The sequence below is a fragment of the Camelus ferus genome, chromosome 6 (genome assembly GCF_009834535.1).
Source record: "Camelus ferus isolate YT-003-E chromosome 6, BCGSAC_Cfer_1.0, whole genome shotgun sequence".
NCBI lineage: Eukaryota > Metazoa > Chordata > Mammalia > Artiodactyla > Camelidae > Camelus > Camelus ferus.
Window position 1 is genome coordinate 5,204,660 of NC_045701.1, and position 9,656 is coordinate 5,214,315.

General features: G+C 42.8%; 1 long non-coding RNA gene across 4 annotated transcripts in view; it reads left to right on the plus strand.

The window, feature by feature from the left end:
- Window positions 1–8,012, plus strand: part of LOC116664063 — a 19,690-nt gene extending 11,678 nt beyond the window's left edge. The window contains exons 5-6 of one of the 4 annotated variants that reach the window (XR_004320378.1): window positions 4,488–4,739; window positions 7,317–8,012. This is a non-coding gene — a long non-coding RNA (uncharacterized LOC116664063). The remainder of the gene's footprint in view (window positions 1–4,487; window positions 4,740–7,316) is intronic. The other 3 variants (XR_004320380.1, XR_004320377.1, XR_004320379.1) reach the window with 3 other exon arrangements.
- The last annotated feature ends 1,644 nt before the right edge of the window (window positions 8,013–9,656 follow it).

Sequence of the window (9,656 nt, forward strand, 5' to 3'; positions counted from 1 at the left end):
TCCAAACGGTGCCAGGCTCTCCCCGCTACTGTCGGTCGTTCCTGAATAAAATCTGTTTTCACGGCTTTGACTAATGTCCGGCTGTGTTTATCTTTGACAGTTCACAGTAAATTGTTCTGGCCAAAATATCACCCTTGGGAAACAGAAATCTTGCTTCTAAAACAAGGTCTCATGGGTGTGTTCACTTTGTGATAATTCTTCAAGATGTGCACTTAATGACTTGTGCATTTTTCTATCCATATCTTATACTCTAATGTAAAGTTCATATGTAGCCAAATAAAAACCTGAAAAAACTGATAACAAAGGATACGTTAAGAAATAATCCCCAAGCAACCACTGATCTTTTTCTGTCACTGTAGATTAGTTTGCATTTTTTAGAATCTTATATTTATTTATGAAATCATAGCGTATGCATAGACCCCTTTTTTTCTTTTTGACCTGGCTTCTTTCACTCAGCATAATTATTTTGAAATTAATACATGTTAGTTCATACATCAATAGTTCATTCCTTTCACTGCTGAGTTACATTGCATTATATGGATATACCACAATGTGTTTATATACTTACCAGTTGATGGACATTTGGGTTATTTCCAGTTTTTGATTATTACAAATAAGGCTGCTATGAACATTTATATACAAGTTTTTGTGTGAACATAGGTTTTCATTTCTCTCGGCTGTATACTGAGCACCTGGAATTTCTGGGTCATATGATAACTCGGCTTAATCTTTTGAGAATCTGCCAGATTGTTTTCAAAGCGGGTGTATCATTTTACTTTCCTACGCACACAGTATGAGAGTTCCAATTTCTCCACATCCTTGCCAACACTGTCTTTCTGATCACTGCAGGTGTGAAGTATCTCATGTGGTTTTGCTTTGCATTTCCCTGATGCCTAATAATGCTGAGCTTATTGGCCATTTGTGTATCTTCGGAGAAATGTCTATTCAGTTCCTTTGCCCGTTTATATAACATTCTTGAAATGGCAAAATTATTGAAATGGAGAACAGATTAGTGGTAACAAGTGGTTAGGGAATGGGGTCGGAGAAGGAGAGAAGAGAGGGTGGTTTATAAAAAGGCACATGAAGCATATTGGTAGTGATGGAAGTGTTCTTTATCTTGACTACTGGTGAATATATGAACCTACACATGTGATCAAATTACATAGAATTAAATACACAACCCCTCCCATGAAAATGAATATAAGTAAAACTAGGGAAACCTGATTCAGTACATGTGCTGCCGGAGCGAGCACAGGGAAACCTGATTCAGTACATGTGCTGCCGGAGCGAGCACAGGGAAACCTGATTCAGAATGGTGAATTGCAGTTGTATCAATATCCTGGTTGTGACATTACACTATAGTTTTGTAAGATGTTACCACTGGGAAAACTGGATGAAGGATACATGGGATTTCTCTGTACTACTTACCAGTACATGTGAATCTACAATTATCTCAGAAAATAAAAAGTTTAATTAAAAATGCAATTAAAAACCTTTATGATCAATTCTTCAATAAGACATAACATTCCTTAATGTATCTGTGCCTGACAACAGAAAGTCAAACTATGTGAGGCAAAAACTAATAGACCTACAAGGAGAAATAGATGAATCCACTATCATAGTTGGGGACCTCAACAATTTTTTATCAGAAATCAGCTGGATTTAATGGACACCTATAGACAACTTCACCCAATTACAGAATACATATTCTTCTCAAGCTCACAGGGAACATTCACCAAGATGGACCACCTTTTGGGCCATACAAAACATACTTTAACAAATTTAAAAGAAAACAATTCCTACAATGTCTTCTTTCAGATCTCAGTACTGATAGTTGGAAAAATCTCAACTACCTGGAGCTTTATCAATACACTTTTTTTTTTTTTGCAAGGGGGAGGTAATTAGGTTTACTTATTTAGTTTAGTTTTTCAATGGCGGTACTAGGGATTAAACCCAGGACTTTGTGGGTATAGCTCTACCACTTGAGCTATACCCTCATAACAATATAGTTCTAAATAACACATAGATCAAAGAAGAAGCCTCACAGGAGATTAAAAAATTATTGAGCTCGATTAAAATAGAAACATAGCAACAAAATTTGTGGGATGCAGTGAAAGTAGTGCTTATGGGGAATTTATAGCACTGAACGCAAATATTAGATAAAAAGAAGATCTAAAATCAATCATGTAAACATCTGTCTTAGGAAACTAGAAAAGGAGAGCAAATTAAATCCAAAGTAAGCAGAAAAAAATAATAAAAATCAGAGCAGAAATCAATGAAATTAAAAACAGAAAATCAACAGAGAAAATCGATGAAACACAAAAAGCTGGTTCTTTGAAAAGGCAAATAAAACTGGTAAGCCTCGAGCCAGGATAACTAAGAAGAAAAGACAGAAGATGCAAATTACTAATATCAGAAATGAAAGGCGGCACATCATCACAGATCCCGTGGATATTAAAAGGATAACCAAGGAATACATGAATAGCTCTATGCCCACAAATTTGCTGACCTAGATGAAATGGACCAATTACTTGAAAGACACAATCTGCCAAAACTCACACAAGAAGAAATAGCCAATCCGAGTAGGCCTCTATAAAAGGAATTGAATCAATAATTTATAACCTTCCAAAACAGAAAGTATTAGGCTCAGATGGGTTCACTGGTGAATTCTAGCAAACATTTCAGGAAGAAATTGAATCAGTTCTCTACACTCTCTCTCAGAGGATAGAAACAGGGAATACTTTTTAACTCATTCTATGAGGCCAGCATTACCCTAATATCAAAACCATAAAAAGATATTATGAATGCATGTTCACTGTAGTAATGGGAATTTTAAACTCTTGGGAACTGGGACCAGAACCTACAGCCATTCCATGTCCCTTCTCTATGGGTCAACAGGGAGTCTGAAACACAGCTCTGTAGCTCTGTTGCTGCGGCTGACGGTGTCCCCCGAATTGCCCACGAGGGCCTGATGAGTGCCCCAATTCACTGCTGAACAAGTTGTGCAGCAGAAGGGGCCCAACGGAGGGCCATTCAGTCACATGACTTCTCCGGTGGCCTTAGTAACAACCAGCCTCAGACAGATTTACCTCCTGGGGAAGTGGGGAAGGAGTTTTTTTCTGAAAAACAAAGAATGAGGCAACAGAGTGCTGTAGGCATCTATTTTAGTCTCACAGCACTAAATAGTTCCTAGTTGCAGGTGTTAAAATATCCGGAATCCATGGAGAACAGAACAGATGACATTATTCATCCCGCCTCTGCTGCTCTGAGGCCCTTCTGCAACTCACAGTGCTTGACGACTTGTGCGTGGACCAAACCTGCCTGTGCTCACAGCCTGCGTTCAGTTCACTTTGGCTGATAAAACCTTTTACAGAGCGTTGCTATGGGGCCAGATTTCTAAGTTGGGGACATACAAAGGTGATCAAGAGTCAGGGCTCCCTGGGAGCTCTCCATTAGCAGAGACGACAGGTGGAGAGCCTCTGCACAGGGTCGACAGGCCCTGTCCTGCACAAGGGTGCCCGCGAAGGGGCAAGCGAGCTGAAATCCAGCCTGCGCACCTATTGCCAAGCGGCGTGTCTGGCTCTCGAGGAAGAGGAGACTTTTCCTAACATGCAGAAAGGAGCAAAAGGTGCTCCCCGCAGCCCTCTGACTGAGGTGCAGCCTTAGAACTCATTAATAAGACAAGTGCTACGATAAAGGCAGATGTCAATAGCTGTGAGGAGGGAGGAGAGACAGCAGGCCAGTCTCCCTAGGCAAGGAGTTAAGGGGAATGATGGAGATTGAGGGACGTATCAGGAGGGCCTTGGAAGAGGAATTTGCCTGGAAGAATTGGTGAAACAAAGGCAAACCAGGCAGGAGAAACAGACTGAGCAAAAATACAGAGGCTTGACAATACGACACCTGTTTCTAGAAGAGGGAGCAGCTCAGTCTGGCTGATGAAGGTGGGGCCAGAAGGTAGGCAGAGCCAGATGGTGCAGGCCTTCTAAGCCACACTGAGGATGCTGGGCTTCAGCCCGGAGGCTGGTGGCTCTCAGACTCTGGTGTGGTCTGAAACACACCGAGAGTTCGCTGCAAGTGTGATTTCCTCGGCCCGAGCCCCAGGGTTGGGTTCTGATCCAGTAGGTCTGGGGAGGGGCCCAAGAGTGAACATTTAAAATGATTTTCCCATAGGATTTTTTTTATTCTTTTTTTTTTTTTTACCGAAGTGTAGTTGATTCACAGTGTTAATTCCAGGTATACAGCAAAGTGATTCAGAGATACATGTATATATTCAGTTTCTTTTCCATTTTGGCTTGAATATAGTTCCTTGTGCTATACAGTAGGTCCTTGTTGTTTATCTATTTTATATGTAGTACTGTGTATCTTTTAATCCCAAACTCCTAATCTATCCCTCCCCTAACCCAGTCCTCCTGGGTAACCACAGTTTGTTTTCTATGTCTATGAGTCTATTTCTGGTTTGTAAATAAAATTTGTATTTTTTTTTTCAGAATCCACATATAAGTGACATCATATCCCATAGGATTTTGATGCAGTGGTCAGAGGGTCAACAGTGCTGAGCTAGAAGGGTGCTCAGAGGAGTTTAGGCAGCAGAGGGTCTCCTGGGCTCGCGGGAGCAAAGATGACCAGCTGCACAGCGGAGAGTGGGACAGCTGGTGACATCCACTTTGCCAGGACGTGCTCTTAGAAAGCTATCTCAGAGCCCAGTCCTTAATTAAGCCACCTCCAAGTGCAAAGATCAGGTAACAGCTTAAAATATGAAGAAAGCAGGCGTTAGGGAACAAAGGCAAGGGTTTCAGGCCCAGCTCTACCACCTGTGGTTTGGGTCACTTCAGATTAATACTTATTTCCCCTCTGAGCCTTTGTCTGTGAACAGCAGGACCTCTGAGGCCCCTCTCAGCCATATGGTACGAGGCTTTGATCCCTCCTGGTGAGAAGTTCATTGTATAACAGGATGCTAGATAAGGCCAAAAAAAAAAAAAAAAAAAAAAGCCTCTAATAGTGGAAGCTGAAATAGGCTCAGAGTTGTTTTGGGGAAGGAAAGTTCTCTCTTTCTGAAACCTCAAGCCTCTCTGTGTGCCTGACAGCACCCAGCATAGTGCCCTGCACCTCGTAGGCACCCAGAACAGTGCCCTGCACCTCGTAGGCACCCAGCACAGTGCCCTGCACCTTACAGGCACTCGATACCTATTGCTTAATCATGACCAGCAGCTAGGGTGTGAGTTGGCTCTTCAGGGCTGGGCACATCTGAAACGCCTCCTCCATGCTTCATCCAGCCAATGGTCAGCAGGCATTTAATAAGATGACCCTCCTATTATCCAGACTTTTACTGATTAGGGTTCTCAATTATCTGGATGTTTTAAAATAGTCTCAGGTAATGATAAAAATAACCCTGGGATGGCTGTAACCTATCTGTGGTTGGATGGGGGAAAGAAGCAGAGATTTTAAAGATGATGAAAAGATTTTGTGGGCTCAAACAGCCTTTAATATATGCAGACTTTGACTTTAAACCTTGCCAAACATTGAAAGTTATGTGGGATATTTGAAAGTATAATTGAAAGCATATACGAGAAAAACAGCCTTTGGTTTGCCGGGGAAATGGTGGTCCTTCCCATCCCAAATCAAAAAACAAGTATAGATTTCCTTCGTTTATCACTTTGCAAATTGGAAGAGCCTGAGACTAGGTTGCAGTTAGCCCAGAGCAATGCGATGGGCATGCTGAACTCACTGCTGGTCAAGGAAAGGGTAAGACCGGAGTGGAGGCTGTGACCAGGAAGGCCTTGCGTTTAGAAGATGCTCCTCAGGTGAGGCAGAAGCTGGTGGAATCTCGCCCACATTTCATGCCAGCACCTGCATCCCTGTGCCTGAGGGTTCCCTGGGCCAGAGCCTGTTCTGCCCATGAGGGCAGCAGTCAGGAGATGTTGGGGAATTATTCCTGCCTCTGCCCCACCCCCCCAAAAAAGGAGAAAGATTGCCCCTTGGACGGGATAACTGTCTCCTAGATTTTCCCAGGGAGTGAAGCCCCAGGTGGGCACAGTGGTAATTTACATGATCATGCAAACTTCCTCCCCCCATCTCACCTCTCCTCGGGTGTTTCCTGGGACCATCTCCCAGACAAACCACCTGTGCTGGAATCCTTGTCTCTGGTGCCATTTCTGGAGTAACCCCAACTAAGACATCAGGTCCCTGGGAGGGTGATCACTGAGGTCACTGATTTGTAGGAAGGGTGCTAACAAAACTTAGAGGAAGTGGCTGGAATTCCACTCAAAAGAGCTGAGCACACGGAAGACTCATGGTGAGGGTGGGAGGTGGGGGAGGTTAGGGGCAACCTTGTTTGAATGCCTACTCTGGCCCTGACCCTGTGTTTGGTGTTAGACATGCATTACCTCTTTCAATGCATACAGCAACACTATAAATTAGGGAGATGTCCTCTGTTTTACAGGTTAGGAAACCATGATAGAAGGAAATTAAGTAACTTGTTTATGGTCTCATGACGATCAAGTGGAGAAGGGATGTGAACTCAGGCCTCTCTGGTGCCAAGCCAATGCTCTGTTCCCAAGAGCTCACCTAAGAGCCCACACATAATGGGTAACTATGACCAGAGTGGTTTTTACGAAGAGCCAGTGGTTCCTCAGGCCAGGCCAGGCTTCCCAGGGTGGAAGGACCTTGGGGAAGTTGAGGTCAGCCATGCTGGTTCTCAGCAGATCCAGAAATTTGGTCTATGCCTCTAGAAGAGGTCTGGCCCCAGGGGAACTGAATGAAAACAACTAGACTCTCCAAAGGCTCACGTATGATCTAGGTACTAATCTGTTGACCAGACACTCCCGTTACGTGTTATATTAGTTTCCTATTGCAGCCGTAGCAAATTACTACAGACTTCATGGCTTCAAACAACACAGACTTATTATCTTCCAGTTCTGGAGTTCAGAAGTCTGAGATCACTTCCCCTGGTCTAAAATCAAGGTGTGGGTGTGCCCATTCCTTCTGAAGGCTCTAGAGGAGAATCTATTTCCATGACTTTCCCAGCTTCTAGAGACATCCCTCATTCTTTGGCCCTTTCATCCATCTTCAAAGCCAACAGCATCGTATCCTCCAGTCTCTCTGACTCTGTGCTCCTGCCTCCCCTGTGAGATGACATTTAGTTTATCTGGATCATCTAGGATAATCTCCCCATCTCAAATCCTTATTAATCAAATCTGAAGAGTCCTTTTTGCCAAGCAAGGTAGTATATTCATAGGTTCCAGGGATTCAGATGTGAATACACTTGGGGGCCATTTTTCAGTCTACCACAGTTGACCAGTTTTTTCTCTCCACTCTAGCAGAAAAGGCTCCATGTAAGTCCAGCCCACAATCAGAGGCTGCCTGGGGAACCTGAGACCAGAGCATCGTGGTGTGGATGATCTCCATGGGCAGGGTCATCAGCCAACCATGAACCAGCTGGACACCAATCCTCCATCCAATAAACAGAGGGTGGGAACTTCCAACACTCTGGCCTCCCTTCTTGGAGACGCCACGTACTTCCATCAGGCAGACCACACACTGATGGTCAGTTACTGCTTTCTGCTCACTGATTTTGGGCAGCTCCCAACTTCCTGGCATAGTCACAAAGCATTTTTTATGGTTGCTTGATGGGACCCATCTCACCTGGGTCCCCATTATTGTGCCCACTAATGTGGTCTGACAAACCATGCTACAAACAAGGCTCCAGAGATAAGAGTTTAACCCAGATACACCCAGGACCTCGCTGGTGCCCGCCCGCTCTCCTCATCTCTTTGACTTTTGACCATATACACCAGGTTCCAAAATTCTCTCTGGACTTCCTCTGTGGTTTTGACAAGCTGTTAGAACTTTTTCCTTTGAATTCCGTGCACAGATAATCTTATCCATTATCTATATTTTTATGCAAGTATAGTAGAGTTACAATGTTGTATTTGTTTCTGGTGTTCAGCATAGTGATTTAGTTATATATATATAATACTTTTTCCTACTCTTTGTCATTATAGGTTATTATAAGCTATTGAATATAGTTCCCTGTGCTGTGCAGTAGGACCCTGTTGTTTATCTATTTTGTGTACAGTAGTTTGTATCTACTAATCCCAAACTCCTAATTTATCCCTCTTCCACCTCCTTTCCACTTTGGTAACCGTAAGTTCGTTTTTCTATGTCTGTGAGTCTGCTTCTGTTTCATAAATAAGTTCCTTTATGTCATTTGTTTAGATTCCACATATAAGTGATATTTTATTTGTCTTTCTCTGACTTACTTCACTTAGTGTGATAATCTCTATGTCCATCCATGTTTCTCTGGATATATGCCCAGGAGTAGGATTGCTGGATCATATGCTAAGTATATTTTTAGTTTTTTAAGGAATCTCCATACTGTTTTCTCATAATGGCTACACCAAACTACATTCCCACCAACAGAGTAGGAGGGTTCCCTGTTCTCCACACCCTCTCCAGCATTTATTGTTTGTAGACTTTTTAATGATGGCCATTCTGACTAGCGTGAGGTGATACCTCTTTGTGGTTTTGATTTGCATTTCTCTGATAATTAGCTATATTCAGCCTATTCTCATGTGCCATCTGTATGTCTTCATTGGAAAAATGTCTATGTAGGTCTGCCCATTTTTTGATTAGGTTGTTTGTTTTTTGTTATTGAATTGTATGAGCTGTTTGTATATTCTGGAAGTTAAACCCTTGTCAGTCACATAGCTTGCAAATATTTTTCTCCCAGTCTGTACGTTGTCTTTTTGCTTTGTTTATGGTTTGCTGTACAAAAGCTTGTAAGTTTGATTAGGTCTCATTTGTTTATTTTGCTTTTATTGCTATTGCCTTGGTACACTGACCTAGGAAAGCATTGTTACGATTTATGTCATTCATTATGTGCTGATTTTTATAAGTAATCTTGTTTTGAAGTTTTGAGAATAATTTACCTTACTTTCAAATGTTCTGATCTTTTTAAAAGTTAAGTTTTTCCTTTTTTTTTTTTTTAAACAACAACTCTGATTCATAGTTGTCTGTGTCTTCCACGCGGTGTCTACCTCTCTGAAATTCATTCAAAGAGTGTTCTGTGAGAGCCTATTTATATGCCAGGCACCAGGTGAAGGGCCTGGGGGTAGATGGTGAGCGGATGTGCCGCTGCTCTCATGGAGCCTAGAGACCAGGAGGGAAGATGGATCTTTATAAAATAATCACAGTCATGAATGTGTAATTAAAAATGGAGATAATTACTCTTAAGAAAAGAAACACAGTTAGTGAAAACTTAGAGACCTGCTCTAGATTGGGGGATCTCATGGGAAACTTCCCTAGAAAGTGCCATATGAACGGTGGTCATTGGGGAAGTGGAGGGAGGAGGAAGGGGAAGCTGGGAGGTTAACTTGGCTGCAGGCAGAGAGGGATGGATGGGGAGCGAGGGTCAAGAGAGGCAGCAGAGGCAGGCAGGGGCCAAGGGAAGGGTTTTGAGTTTTAGCTTAAGAGCAAAAGGTTTTTAGCAAGGGGAGGGTGGGGGCATAATCAGGCTTGGGTACCAAAACTATGGTTCTGGTTAGAGCATAGAGAACAGATTTTGTGGGGAGAGGGGCAGAGTTGGAGCAGAGAGAGCAGTTAGGAGGCTCGGAGAATAGCAGAGGTGAGACCTGAAGGTGACTTGGCCAGCATGGTGG